Raw genomic sequence first — 15,847 nt, 5'->3', positions numbered from 1 at the left:
AAATAGAAGCGGACTGACAACTTCAGCATTTTCTTTTACCTCTCTCAGTAGAAGTGGAGTCACTGAAGAAGCAGCTGTCAGGTGGCTGCATCTCTAAATTATCCAGTGCATCAGCCATCACTGTTATTAAATTCTTTGGTTGGTTTATAGAATCCCCTAATGTATAAAGCAGGCAGTAGATGGAGATTACATTGATCTCACAAAAAGAGGGATTAAAAAGTCTTTAATGTACCCACCAAAAGTATCGGTCTGGCAAATGTGGCATATGTAAAGCTGTAAGGATTGGAAAGAAAAGATGAATGATTTTGTCTCCTTAGAGTTCAGAAAAAGACAGCTTCCCCCATAGAATTTAATTCTTCCCCCATAGAATTTAAATGTTTTTCTGTCCCTGGGAAGCTGCCTGTATATGGTGGCCTAGATGGATTTAGTTTGCTTTCTCTTCCAAATGATCCTATGATTAAATGAGGCTTTAAGAAGCTAAATTTAATTTTTTAGTCATTTTTATTTTAACTAGAAAGACATTACTAATTTCCCTTTTGTACGTTACTTAATTTTTAAAATATATTCTAACATGACTGTAATCATGGTGAATATTAGTTTTATAGTCTTTTAACTACCTTAATTATCATTTTAGCAAGTTAAAGTATTCACTTCATTCATGTGTTTATTCATTCATTGTCTCTTTCCAGTAAATATTTATGGAGTGCATTCTCTAAGCCAGCATTACATTGAATTACTATCTCCACAGATACCACTGTATACAAACCACTAACTTCTCTTGCTTGAACTACTTTGAGAATCCTTTATTTTCAGTTTGCAGAGAATGAATTTGACTGCATATTGGAAAATAAGAGTGGCTTAGATAAAACTGAAGATGATTTTTCTCTCACGAAGCTATAAGTTGTAATATAGTGGTTCAGGCCTTGTGCAACAGTCCTCGGTCCCTGACCCATTCTGTCCCTCAGACGTCCTTGATTACAGATTCCACCCTGTAGATCTACTTACAGTTGCAATTTGGTCCTTGCATCTCCATCCTTTATCTCCATGTTCTGGGGAGGAAGAAGCAGCAGGAGAAGGAAAAACAGCTGCCAGAAGAGTTAGCTCCATATATAGAGCTTTTGCCCAAAGTCCCACCAAGAGACTTCAGCTAGTCTCCTTTGGCCATAGCAATTACATGACCATTCCAAGTTGCCAGGGACACTGAGAAATGGAATTTTTACCAGTGTGCATTGCAACCTGAAGAAATTTGGGGTTATGTTAGTAGAAAAAAGAAGAAGAGGGAAGGGATATTGGGTAGGTGATTAGGAGTCTTTTCTATACCTTGTTTCCACTCTTGTTCTCCTGAAGTCCATCTCCCAGGAGCAGTCAGAGAGGTCTTTTTACAACATAAATTGAATCAAGTCACATCCTGATTTAAAGCCATCCCAAATAGAATAAAATCTAAGTTCTTTTCCATGGCCTACATGTGGCGATATAGTTCCACATCATTTCCTACTATTTTTCCCCTTGCTTTCTGCAATAACCACACTATCTACTCTTCAAACAGCCCTAGTTCATTTCAGCCCCTGATCCTGTATACTTTCTATTCCCTCTGCCCAGCACTCTCTTCCACAAGGAGTTTTTATGGCTTGATCCATATTATGATTCAGTAAGTATGCTTAGTGTAATCTTCACTGATTGCTCAGCTGAATGGTGAGTTCTGAGTTTGTACTTCCTAGACTCAAATCTTGGCTCCTACCACAAGTTAGCTGTGTGACTTAGGCAGTTACTGATCTCTTCTTTGTCTCAGTTTCCTCATCTGTAAAATGGGTCTATTTTTACACAGGGTGGTTGCTAGCCCTCAGTGAGTTAATAAGTGTAAACTGCAAAGAACATTACCTGGCACATTGTAGCTGTTTGATAAATGTTGGCAATTATTTAAAATGGTACTTCCCCATCCTTCACAAGCCACTAGCTATACTTTCAGTTCACTGTGTTTCCTTCAAAACAGATTACTTTCAAAACTACCTAACTTATTTATGTGACTACTTATTGACTAAGTGCTCCAGGAGAATACAAACTATATGAAAGGCACCACTGTATACCCAGACCCTAGAACAATTCCCAACATAGATTAGGTGCTCAAAAAGAAATGATTTACTGAATGAATTGTGAAACAATTAATATATTTATTTATTTTCCTGATATTACAAAGTAAGGTTATATCTGATGTATTTTAATAGATTATTAAAATATTGTCACTTTATTGTTGGCATTCTTTTTCCAGTTCTGACCTGGTTACAGAAGATTGAGAATGTGCTACAGGTTTGAAAGGAAAACCTAATTTTAAATAAACTTTATTTGGAACCTAAGAGAAAAATCACAAGATCTCACAGGTATATTTCTCAAAGTTTAGAGCATGGTCAGCAAACTTTTTCTGCAGAGGGCCAGAATGTAAATATTTTAATGTTTTGAGGGTCTATTTCATAATATTAAATATATCCACATTAGTTGTGAATATAGAGGTATATTTATTATAAAACATTATCTTAGTGAATACTGAAGAAAAGTTTAGACTGTGTTACTCATTTGAGGTTAAATGGATCCTCAGCTGATATTATAAATCACCAATGGAAATCAGATGAGAACTGCATCATCCACAGATGGATTAGAGATGTTAAAAAATTATTTTCTTAGGTACCAATGTTCCTAAATAAGTAAAGCAGCAGAACGTTGCATTGTTTTATTTGTACGATTGTGTTTATAATTTTTTTTTATGTTTTAAAATAACTTTCTCTGATGGAAAAAATACATAATTCTTGATTTTTTCCTTCCAAAAAAAACAAATAAGAGGATTTTAGATAAAACCTTCAAGAAATAGTTTTTATATGTATCTTACATTGCTAATCATATGGAATTGCAAGATAGATTTAGCAACTCATTGACCTTCACCAAGAAAATTAAGATCTTTACAAGTAGTGCTGACTCAAAATTCTGGTTGGAATAATCATTTGAATCTGTATGTTTCACAATTTTTTACAAGAATAATGTAGTTACATATTTAGTTGGTAAAGGAATATTGTATATCATCATCATAAGACCCGGTAGTTAAGGAAAGGAGAAAAGTAAAAAAGGTTTTAAAAGCTTTGGAAAAAAATTAAAAACAAAAAGAAAATTATTTTCTTGAGTTCTTTAAGTAGGAGTGGAATTAGTATAATGGTGACTATATGCTTAAAATTATATATTTAAATAAGAAGTTATTTTTATATTTGAATCTTTAAAAGATTAGCCGATAATGTTTCACAAGTCATTTCACCTTTTTGGCCCTTAGTTTACTGTTTTTTTAAAATTAAGGAGATGAAACAGATGGCCTTTGATATATTTTTCAACACTAAACATCTATGATTTTATGAAACATCCATGAACTTTTTTTCAACTCAAATTGTTTTATCCTCCTAAAGACATCTTCTGAAATCCATTAAGCAACATAATTAATGAATTGATTGAAAAAATATTTACTGAGTGTCTATGTGTCAGATACCATAATTTAACACAGATGCAAAGTTCAATCAGACAAGGGCTCAACACATAATCCCAGGGAGTATTTCAGAAAGCTTTGTTTTGCAAGTTACATTTTTAACATACCATGCCATCAGCAAACCACAAGGAATACTATCAAGCAGCAATTTGGGTAAAAGTAATTATTTTTATGTAAGAAATCAAACTTAACATTCTTGAAATGTTATAATGGGACGAAAGGTTAAATTTTGAAAATTTATTGTAAAAACACATGTCCATGGATTCAGAATTTTTTTTTACATTTTTCTTCAACTTAAGAAATAAAATTATCATTTATTCTCAAGACAAAGACTTAAAACACACCTCAGCACTGTCTTGTTTTCAAAGGGTGAAAAGTGACATTATAACCACACAAAAGCTTTAAAAAATTATTCTGATTTCATGGACATTTAACATGTGCACCTGCTGTTCTGTTGAACTGGCAGGTGGCTAACAATTTTTTACCACTGCAAACCTTCTTCCTTAATGCCGGCTTGGGGTTTCATGTCATTTTCTGCCCTGAGGAGAAGAGTGTGCCTGCTGTTTAATCTGCCCAACTATCCTGCCTGATGAGTTTGCCATTTTGTGCATGCCTATATTATAGCGATAGTTTCATGAAACAGTCTAGATTTGCTTTGTTCCCCAAACTGTCTGTTCTTAAGGTCATAATGTGGTTCCACAGGGCAATTCAAAAGAGAGGTAACGGCAATCTGACACATGAAGATTAACTGGTCCTTAGAGAGTGGGAAGTCGCATCCTCACATGGTCACCACTTTCCAAGGGCTAGCCCTTAGCTTTGCTAACCCAGAAACCTAATTTTATCATGTCATCAAGAAGTGATCAGTCTTTGGGGACTCAAGTGAGGATGTGAGTAACCAAACCCAGAAGAGAATGATGATTCACTAAGAAAGAATGGAGCTCTGGGTTTCATAAACCTAGCTACACTGGTGTCTTCATCCAAATCACCCATTGTCAGAATCAAAACATCTAGAAGGCAGAATTTACTATTTAAATGTAGCCTGATGGGGGTTGAACCAGTGTTAAAGTTGGATATTTCTGAAGGAGGTTTCATCTGTTAGAAAACTGCGAGGAACTAATACCTTCTCTAGCAGTGGAATATCCTTCTCTTGGAAAAAAAAGAAATTCACGTTTATGATTTACTCTGTGTCAGCTATCATATTATGCATACACATAATTTCACTTATTTACACAACAGTATTTGCATCCAAAGTGGGTGATAGTGTTATTTTCACTTACTAGGAACAAATCTGAAGTCCAGGGAGTGGAGTCAGGATGCACACTCAGGTCCCTCTGACACAAAAGCCCAGCCTAGGAACTTCCTATTCCCTGCTATACTCTTAAACTCTCCACTTCAATACAATGCTTCTCCTTAATGTGGGATGCCAAGTAAAAACTGACCAAGAAATTTTGTTATTTTTCCTTTTCTAAACTCAATATAAACCTTACTCTCCTCTGTTTGACACTTTTATTCCCTTAGACACATGTACAAACTACAAGTTTCTTTATCTTCATTCTTATCCTGAGGCTTCTCTGTTCATCTTTCTTGGACTTGAGTATTTCCAAACTTCTATAAACACTTTCAAAAAGTGAAATCATATTTTTGGGATATAACTAGCCCTTGGTGAATTCTTGTTGCTTCTAGTGCTCATTATTTTCATTCAAGTAAACTGGATTTTTTAAAAGAAAGCTCAACTTGATGGTATAAAAATATAGAATGGTTTATTTTTCTTTAATCACTGCCTTCCAAAATGTTCTATTGAATTGCTGTTCCCCACTGGGAACCAGATTCTTTCACGACCATCTTAGGAAATTTCTATAGCCTTCTGGACATTGTTGACTATATAGTTAGTCCAACTCAGTTTAAAATTTCACATGATGATCTATTTAAAGCTTTCCTTGTCCCCATTGTTGGCTGTAATTATGGCTTCAGGAACATTCATTGGAAAGGAGTCATGTCTGCTTTTTTAGTCCTTCTTTTCTTTTCCTCTTCTAGGAATAGCTACTCTAATAATGAGGCTAAGGAGAAAGAATGGGAAATGGTGAACGTCAGTGAACTTCACTGGTACAGCTAAAATTCTCTCTGTAGTGGCTATTGCTGCTTTTCTGACCAACAGGGACGGATGGCCTCTGTTTGTCAAGTGTGCCTCTCTCATGAGGCACACCTGCCTCAGAGTACCACCACCCCTCACAGGTCTTTCCACTCCACAGTTCCTGGATATGGGAATTCAAGCTCATCTTCCTCCACCACTATCCTCCCAGCTTCCACCCCAAGGTGTTTGCCTTATGTAAAGGCATCTTCCTTGGCCATCAGCCCTCCTGGGTTGGTTCCCACAAGGGTGACTAAAAATCAGTTACCTTTCATACTGTGCCCCAGACACAAAGGAAATTCACACATCCATACCATGCCAGTGAGCATGCAGAATGCTTTACACCCACACCAGCCTGCCCTGCTCCCTCTCTCCAATTATTTTCCTCTACTTAGAAAGGCCGAGGAACAGTTAGAAACCCACTGCCCAAGTGTATATACAATCGAAGGAAAGAACACCAGACTCTTTCACTGTAGTACAGGTATGTGAGTGATTCCCTTCGAGTGTCCCCATTATTTGAATTGGCGACAGAGTGCCCACCTTTCATCCTCATGGTGGAAAAGCTTCTCACCAGCCACAGTTTACTTCCCATGATGCCCATGATGCTGACAACACTCCCTTTATCCCTTGCGTCTCTATACTTCTTAGATATACTGAGCAGAAAGTAAAGTTGAGGTCGTCAGTGGTAAAAGAAAGACTGATTCCAATGGCACTTAGTAAGGCCTGGCAGGAGAAATGTGGCATCCATTTTTGTTAGCTATCTTTAGAATGGAATGCATTTAGTGACTTTTTGTTCAGCTTTGGCCTGACTTGAATTGTTAAGTCCTAGGAAACAAAGTCCTATCTTTTTCTTACTACACATTTATTTTTTTAATACATTATTCAAAAAAACTACTGAATGGCTTCTACACAACAGCCATTGTAGTGCATGCTGATATAGAAGATGGATAAGATATAATTACCACCCTCACAGTTACAGTCAGCTGCATTAGTTCATGCTCTGTCTTTGGTCACAATACTCACAGCTGCCCACTAACTTTAACTTGAACCTTTTCTCACTGTAATGATAGTATTTATTGTGTGATGGGAGCACCTAAAGGGGTGAAAATGGTTCTCTGTGGGAGGGGGGAGGTCAGGGGAGGCTTCACAGATGAAAAATTGTTCCTACTGCCTCTTAAAGAACAAGTAGGAATTAGCCAGTTAAAAAGATAAGAATGGGCATTCAAGAAAGAAGAAATAGCTTGTGCAAAAGCATGAAGACATAAAAGAAATAGGAAATTACAAGTAATCAAGCATGGCTTGAACAGAGAGTCCATAATAATAGTACAGGGATAAGCAAGGCTATCATATTTAATGACTTTTATTTTTTTACTGTCTCTATACTAGTGATTCTTAAACTTTGTCATAAGAATTTCCCAGGGTTCTTGCTCAAATGCAAATGCAAATTTCCAACCTCCACCGGAGATTTCCCAGTGCCACTAGAAATTCTCAATCAGTATGTGTGAAGTAGGGCCCAGTATTCTGCACTTTTAAAGACATTCCAGGGTAATCTAAACATGTAGCTTATGTAGTTCACTATCATAGATTCTGGAAAGTTTTGAAAGGTTCTTAGCAAGGGGGTAACATGCTTAGATCTGCATTTTAGATACACACCTCTGGATACCCTGTGGCTGAATGACTGGAATAAGGCAAGACCAGAGACAGGAGACTAATTAGATGGCTATTACAGGGGTCCAAGCAAGACATGAGGGTGGACCAAACTGTTAGATTATAGGATAGACCAATCAGGCAGATGCCTGAGATACCAACATCAAAAGTTGCTAAAATGATCACTGGACAGAATCGAAAATATGATACAAGTTAAATAGGAAATATTTATAACATAATTAACAAAATAGCAAAATGCACATTGATCATACTCCTTCGGAATTAGAGAGGATCACTTGTCAATGACTCCTATCTCCGTACAGTGTGTGTTTTTTTTGTTTTTTATTTTGTTTTTTTTTTTTTTGGTTCAGATGTTCAAATTCGGGGGTACAACTATAGGTCAAACCATCAGCCAGCCCTGGAACCTTGAGTCAGAAATTGCAGTCAATTGAAATTATAAAACCAGAGGGTGCAAAGCACAAATTTAAAGATTTATTTTATTATCTAAATTAAGCCCTTTGATATGTCTTCCAATGAAATTGTGTATTTAAGGAAATTACCAAAGAATATGGAAGAGAAACCAAAACCTACAGTATTTTTTTATTTCCCTTGTTAGCAAGTTTTTGTTTCCCTTCTTTTCTGTAAGTTTTGGTTTCACCCTCTCAGGCCAGGCAGCTCTCTTTGTAGAGAGAGCCTTAGAGGATGAACATACTAGGGCAGCAACTAGCAACTAGTAAAATGGAAGGACTCCTCTTTGATTTGCCCATGGAGTAGAAGAACACTGCATAATGGGCTGTACACAGGGGTCAGGGGTCACATCTAATGACATGGAAGTTAAGGCTTTTAGGGGTGGTCTCAGGAATCCAGAGGTGGAACAGGAATGGAGCCTCTCTAATTCCATAATGATCTAGTGACATTCCACTCCAGTTTCTCCATCATGCGAGATAATAGTGACATGGGCCAGGAAGTAAAAGAATCAGAAATGCCCACTCATGATGGAAATGCGGAGGTATAAGGACTTGGTCACTTGATTGAGAGCTCTCCTCCTTTTCCAGAACTCTTTGTGGGCAAATTTAGACAGAGTCGACGCGGCCTGGGGTGACAGCTCAGACTAAGAAGTCCAGAGAGTTGGTGGAATATTAAAAGAAAGAGATGACAGTAGGGTTTTAGGTAAGTGATAATGCCTTTGTCAGCTTAACACCTAAAATTCCCACATGGATGGCTTTAAACCACAGATAGTTGTTTATCTTCCGGTCCTGCAAGGGGAATTCTGCTTGCCTGTGCCTGGCTCTCTGAAGAGGGGTAAGAGTAGAGGCCCAAGGCTGGGAGGAAAGAGGATCTCATGGGGAAACGGGGCTGCATCTCCTGCTGAGGAACCTACTCAACTCTATTAGACTTGCAAGACCTGCTAGTTACTTTCCTGGGATAAGAAGTCATGTTTGATCTTCTTGGACAGCTCTGAGAAAATGAACCTAGATGAAAATACTTGATGACTATACAACAATTTACTGAAAGAGAATGTGCCTGAAATAATATTCTGAGATATTAATCTGTGCACACTTTGCTCCTACTTTTTTCCCATTTCTTTTATTAGTACTCAGTTTGTAGCAGTACTTGAGAACTTAATTATACTCTATCCCTCTCTTGTCACTATGACATGACCCTAGGATGGCAGGACCTCATGGAAGGCCCAAAGTTTTTCATCAGTATAGCACTAACCAAGGGTTCAAAAGCAAAAATTAAATGGATGACTTGAAAATTTAAAACATTAAATCTCACATCTGAGACTCTGAACCAAGATTCATTCATCCTAGCAAGTTATAAATTGCTTATTTTGAAACTAAAAAAGATTTATAAATTTAGTAAATAGGAAATTAACATTTCTTATCTACTCAAATAAATGTTAAACAAATATTTAAAGATTATTGATTCAAAGGCATGCCAAATCACTTGCTGTCCAGGTGGCTACACACCGTGGCCTCAGGCCTATGTCTGAACTTAGGAAAGCAAAGAAAGATTTAAAAGATTTAAAAGATTTAAAATCAACTTCTGCCCTTTGATCTTTGATTCAATGCTTCCTTTCAATGGTTATTGTGTCTTTCCCCTCCTTTATGTCTTATATTAAGATGAATTATGTATATGAAGCTCCTTAAAGACAGGAAATATGACATTGTCATGCACACACTCCTTCACATTGCAGTTCACATAGTAGACACTAAAGAAGTATTTGCTGAATGACTGGATGAGATGAAATTTAAAGGTGCCATATAAATATAAGATATTGTTTTGTTCCAAGCTAAAAATTGCAAACATACCACATCTAAGAAGTAATCTGCCTCCTTTGATTGAACAATGAAACAACACACAGGGGTTTAGACATGTAATTTCAGATTTCTATTGTATCTGTGACCTTGGTTATACTTTGGGTAACTGGCTTAAGCACAGTATCCATCTATTTCCATATCCTTCAATTCCTCTATTCATAGAGTCACAGCAGCAAAGATAATTCTTCCTGACCTCATATAATGGCGGTAAGAAATAAACAGTCAAAGCTATGGTTAAGTACTTTATGACTGAAACATAATGTGCCTTCCTAAACGTTTGTGGAGACAACCAAGCTGACCTTTCAGCAGACAATTAATTATTCAGATTCCACCATCATTCTAGAGCAGTCCAGATACTAATAATATTCCTTGACATTGATATAAGCATAGCAGATATGCTTTGCATAAATGAAATAATTTCATATAGTATTTATCATATTCCAATTATGAAAAAGCTCTATAAAAACAACCCAAAATATAGCATTAACATAATAAAACTGTAATCTATTCTCAATAGCTTAATTGGAATGTGAACGGTGGTAGAAAATATTAGGCAGGATAGCAAGCCAAACACTAAAAAAAATAAGCTTTCAGTTTCAGGCTAGATTTCTGGTAGCTACTGTACTTCACTATCCACGATGAGGTTTAAAGATCTAGTTGAAATATGACAATTTAGATAAACATCTAACCTGGTTCCTAAATCCAAAGCCTCATTTTCTGGCAGAGGTCCATCCAGAAATCACATGGGACAATACTTCTGGGAGAAAGTTTAATTTAGAAGGATAGTTAAGATTGCTTTATTCAGGATCCTTATTTTATTACTCCTTTTTGACTCCAACCCAAACACTCAATATAAGAAATAAGAGAGAGAAGTAGAAACTTCTTTCATGCTTTTCATAAAATGAAAAATATTGTGATTATCTAAAAAACCAGCAGGAAATTCTTCCAGAGCTTAATGATGCTGACATTAGCCTTTCTCTGCTGAGAGGATGATCAAAGGTGGAATGAGAGACAACATAACCTTACATTATTCAGGTTATAAAAAGGATTCCATCAAAAGATGAAATCTCTAAAGTGTAAAAATGAAATGCTATAACTTGCAGAAGACTCTATGTCATTTTTTCCTGCAAAGGCATTAAAATGTCACATCATAGAAAAGGAGAGTTTATTATTTCTAAAATGTAATAATGTTATATGGTTATATGTATATGTCATGTATAAAGTTTTATATATATATATATATATACATTCATGTAAGTACACTAAACCACTGTTTTCTTGATCAAACTAAAAACACTGAAAATGCCTGGAAGTCACAGTTAACTATAATTTGTGAGTCTGAATCCACATGACACAAATTCACCACATTTGTGAGCCACTAGACACTGTTTTCTGAGTCTTTGGAGGGCTGAGGTGAACTTTCTTCTCCTTAAATTTCAAGCAAATCCAATCAGATCAGCCCAGCACTTTTACTTACTGAAACAAGAAGTTAATATTCTTACCAATTCCAGTAATTCACAAAAGCAGTAGTAAGGGCTTCCTGTAGAATGTTTCAATTGATCATGAAGTGTTAAAGGAGAGGATATATAGAATTCCTATCATACAACGAAAACAGCAGAATAGAAGAATCCTAATATTACTTGAGACTATTTGCTCTCTCTGAGGCCCATGTTGTTTAGACACAGCCAAAATAAATCTAGCTTAAAGAGCATGCCCCAAACACTATGAGTAGAGCAATGCGATATGTACTAAAAAGGAAACAAATGACATACATATGCCCACAGGAAACTCAAAACTCTAAAACTAAAAGTTTAAAACCTAAAAGTTTGCAGATTTGCTTCATATTCAAAAATCAAAAATCTCCTTAGGAAAATGCCACACTGGAAATGAACATACATCTCTAAATTAGTCCAGCACAGGCTGAGAAGGAATAAGCTAGTAAGAATTATTTCTTGGGCTTCCCTGATGGCGCAGAGGTTGAGAGTCCGCCTGCCAATGCAGGGGACGCGGGTTCGTGTCCCAGTCCGGGAAGATCCCACATGCCGTGGAGCGGCTGGGCCCGTGAGCCATGGCCGCTGAGCCTGTGGGTCCGGAGCCTGTGCTCCGCAGCAGGAGACGCCACAGCAGTGAGAGGCCCGCGTACCACAAAAAAAAAAAAAAAAGAATTATTTCTTTACCATTTGACTAGTACTTTGGGACATTGTTAAAATACACAAAATATGCTACATTCTTCCAAACAAGGACCACATCAGGCCATAACTCAGCAAGATACTGTTACCAAAAGCCCGTGGGAACTGAGACCAATATGGAGAACTCAAAATCTATGACTTTCAACTCATGCTTTCTTTGAAACGTATGGCAGGTAGAGGTAGATTCAACAGTACTATTGAAATTCTGAGCACATATGTAGGTGATTAAGTTAAATGAATCTCTGATAAAACTACACTATATTTGTAATAAAGCCAAAGCAAAGCAGCGATACAAACCAATTACCCTAGGAGTTCACAGGAATGAGTCTCCTATGTACAGGAAATAAGGAAGCAATTCAGGTAAACTTTGAAAGTTAGGAGAACAATGATATGTGAACAAAAGAATTAAAAAGAAAAATATTCCAAAAGATAGAGACATATGAAAGGGCAAGTCCTAGAAATGAGGAATATACTGAATTCGGTGAGGTTCTTATTTATATTAAACCACATATCTTGAAAGGCCTTGAATTCCATGCAAAAGAGTTTAGATTTATTCTGCAAGTAGTAGAAAACTGGAAGATTTTTGAGATGAGGAAAGGTCATTATGAACCAACCTGTGATTCAGAAAGAAAATATTAGTGGTAGAATGGGGAGCGAAATTGATGGCAAGAAATTTAAAGTAAGAAGTAAAGTGCAGGCCAAAGGAAGAGAAGTAAGAAGAGAAAAGATCAGATAAGATACAAAAGATATTTTTGAGCTAAAATCATGATTTAGTGACTAATCACATAAAGGGGAAAGGGAGAAGGATAAGACATTGTATCGTAGGCAACTGGAAGATTTGTGTCACCACTAATAAAAATAATGACAATAAAAAAGAGTAAATTATTCCATCAGGGATGAGAATGAGAGTGGGTAGAGAAAATTCATTTCATTTCAAATGTACTATGTTTAAGGAACCCAGGTATATGCAAGTAAAGGTATTCATTAGGCTCTTGACAATTGAGATTGTCAACAAAGAGAATGCTTACAACTGAAGGTGATTTGAGAGCTATCTGAATGTGATGATATTTTAAGCAGTAAATATGAATGGAAGAGAAAGATGTAACCAGCGTATATGAGTGGAGAATGGTTTATACAGCCTACTTACCTCATAAAATGATCAATTTATCACATGAATCAACATTTGAAATCTAAGGATGATGTGAGCAAAAGGAAGAGATTACTGATGCTAGAAGGAAGGTGGCTAATCATGTTATTTTTAAATGCCTTCCTAAATAATGCAAAGTATTTCCTGTATAATAAAAGCTTTGAGAAAGCAAAGTATGTGGGTCCCAAGGAAATGCCTTTAGAAAACAAAGGAGGAGGTAGAAAGCCAACCGGAAGCCATTTTCAAAATGGGATGCAAATGGCCTTACAAATACATATCTCTCAAGACAATTTATCTCATAAACATTTTATTTTTAGAAACACTGCCATCTAAGAATTTAAATAGCTCAATAGACCATTAAAGGAATTGTTTTAAAGTAGAATATATAGCGTGTTTGGATTAAAAGTACAGCAGTAGCTAGAGCGTTTGTGGAATTTTTGTTATAAAATCAGACACAATCAAATAAACTGGATAATAATAGACACATGAAAAGTAACCTAACTTAAACAGAAGTTTCCTTCTTTCCATCTTGACTTCTATGGTCTTATTCAAAATCTTTATAATGAAGCACAAAATACAAAGTGTCTAATAAAGTCATTTTCAAACTCAATATCTCTTCTTATCTTCCTCCATTATCTTTCTTAACATCCTTCCCTTTGGATATCTGCTATTATCTCTTAAAACACTGAAATTTCAAATCCGTAACAAAAGAGATTAACCTTATATATAAATGGATATCAGGTCTTCGGTCCTTTTCCTCTAAAATAATTTTATATTCTGTAATAGGTATAGAAGAAAAGATGTTAAATTATATGTACTTGACAAACCCTAGCCTCTGACCCTTTCTACTTCTCTTGCCTGCCACCCTCCCTACACTTTTAGCAGGCTGCAAAGGAGGACTTTGTCTTTGGCTTCTTGGCCTCTTCCTGCTGCCTCACCATGTAAAGCCTTGCTTTGTTCCTGAGCTGTTTTATAGGACTGGGGAAATCAGGAAAGAGAGACCTCTAGGAGAGGTGGGGATGATATTCAAACACTTGTTCAGAAGGCAAAAAACATGGTTTGTCTTGGCTTCCATTCCAATTAGATGGTATATGTGCTGTAAAGGTAGTTAAATACATTGTATATCAACCCCAAAAGAAACTAGAACAATGTTTCTCAAACTGTGCTGAAGGACTAGCTTTTTCCCAATTCATCAAACACCAATATAATTTTTAAATACAATAAAAATAAAGTAATATAAAAAATGAAATTAAAAAAGACAAAATTCAAGTCCATGTTTTGTTACTAGATTCATCACACAAAACAACTCATCAATATGCTATAAAGGATTCTAAGTGTTTCCTTTCGGTTTCTGCACTTTTCTCATTTCTGTTGGCACCATACATTTATTTCTAGGATCAGTATGAATCTGCACACTGCTCTGAGCAGAGCACTGCATGGGAAGATATCATACTGAAGAAGGAAGAAAAGAAAACCATAGGCCCAGGTAGGTGACAGGAGGGGTGAAAGAGCCAAGAGTACTTTGGCCTCAATTTGGGGAAGTATTTTTGGTGAGGAAGGAAAAATAGGGCCTGGAGAGAAGCTTCAAGGGCATCTACTATGGAAAACAATTTTAAGAACTATTGCTTTGGGTTAAAAATTAGAGTTGGCATTCTTTGAGAAATAGTGAGCAAAGAATGGATATCTTTTTAATAATTTTGGTTGTTGATTTCTTTACTGAATTTAATATGAGAAGAGACAAATATGCAAATGCAGTATGGTTTAACAGAGGAACTACTCAGCTCTATCAAATTAAAAAAGAATATGAGAAAAGACAGCCTCTTCAATAAGTGGTGCTCAGAAAACTGGACAGCTACATATAAAAGAATGAAATTAGAGCACTTCCTAACATCATACACAAAAATAAACTCAAAATGGATTAAAGACCTAAAGGTAAGGCCAGACACTATAAAAAGTCTTAGAGGAAAACACAGGCAGAACATTCTATGACATAAATCACAGCAAGATCCTTTTTGACCCACCTCCTACAGAAAGGGAAATAAAACCAAAAATAAACAAATGGGACCTAATGAAACTTAAAAGCTTTTGCACAGCAAAGGAAACCATAAACAAGACTAAAACACAACCCTCAGAATGGGAGAAAATATTTGCAAATGAATGAACAGATAAAGGATTAATGTCCAAAATATACAAGCAGCTCATGCAGCTCAATATCAAAAAACCAAATAACCCAATCCAAAAATGGGCAGAAGACCTAAATAGACATTTCTCCAAAGAAAACATACAGATTGCCAACAAACATGAAAAGATACTCAACATCACCAATCATTAGAGAAATGCAAATCAAAACCACAATGAGGTATCACGTCACACCAGTCAGAATGGCCATCATCAAAAAATCTACAAAAAATAAATGCTGGAGAGGGTGTGGAGAAAAGGGAACCTTCTTGCGCTGTTGGTGGCAATGTAAAGTGATACAGCCACTATGGAGAACAGTATGGAGGTTCCTTTAAAAACAAAAAAATAGAACTACCATATGACCCAGCAATCTCACTACTGGGCATATACTCTGAGAAAACCATAATTCAAAAAGAGTCATGTACCACAATGTTCATTGCAGTATTATTTACAATAGCCAGGACATGGAAGCAACCCAAGTGTTCATCAACAGATGAATGGATAAAAAAGATGTGGCACATATATACAATGGAATATTATTCAGCCATAAAAAGAAACGAAATTGAGTTATATGTATTGAGGTGGATGGACCTAGAGTCTGTCATAGAGTCTGTCATAAAGTCAGAAAGAGAAAAACAAATACCGTATGCTAACACATATATATGGAATCTAAAAAAAAAAATGGTTCTGATGAACCGAGGGGCAGGAATAAAGACA

Source organism: Aethalodelphis obliquidens, unplaced genomic scaffold, assembly GCF_003676395.1.
Source record: "Aethalodelphis obliquidens isolate GAN/ISIS:26980383/991018 unplaced genomic scaffold, ASM367639v1 scaffold67, whole genome shotgun sequence".
Taxonomy (NCBI): domain Eukaryota; kingdom Metazoa; phylum Chordata; class Mammalia; order Artiodactyla; family Delphinidae; genus Aethalodelphis; species Aethalodelphis obliquidens.
Note: the sequence above shows the minus strand (reverse complement) of the source record.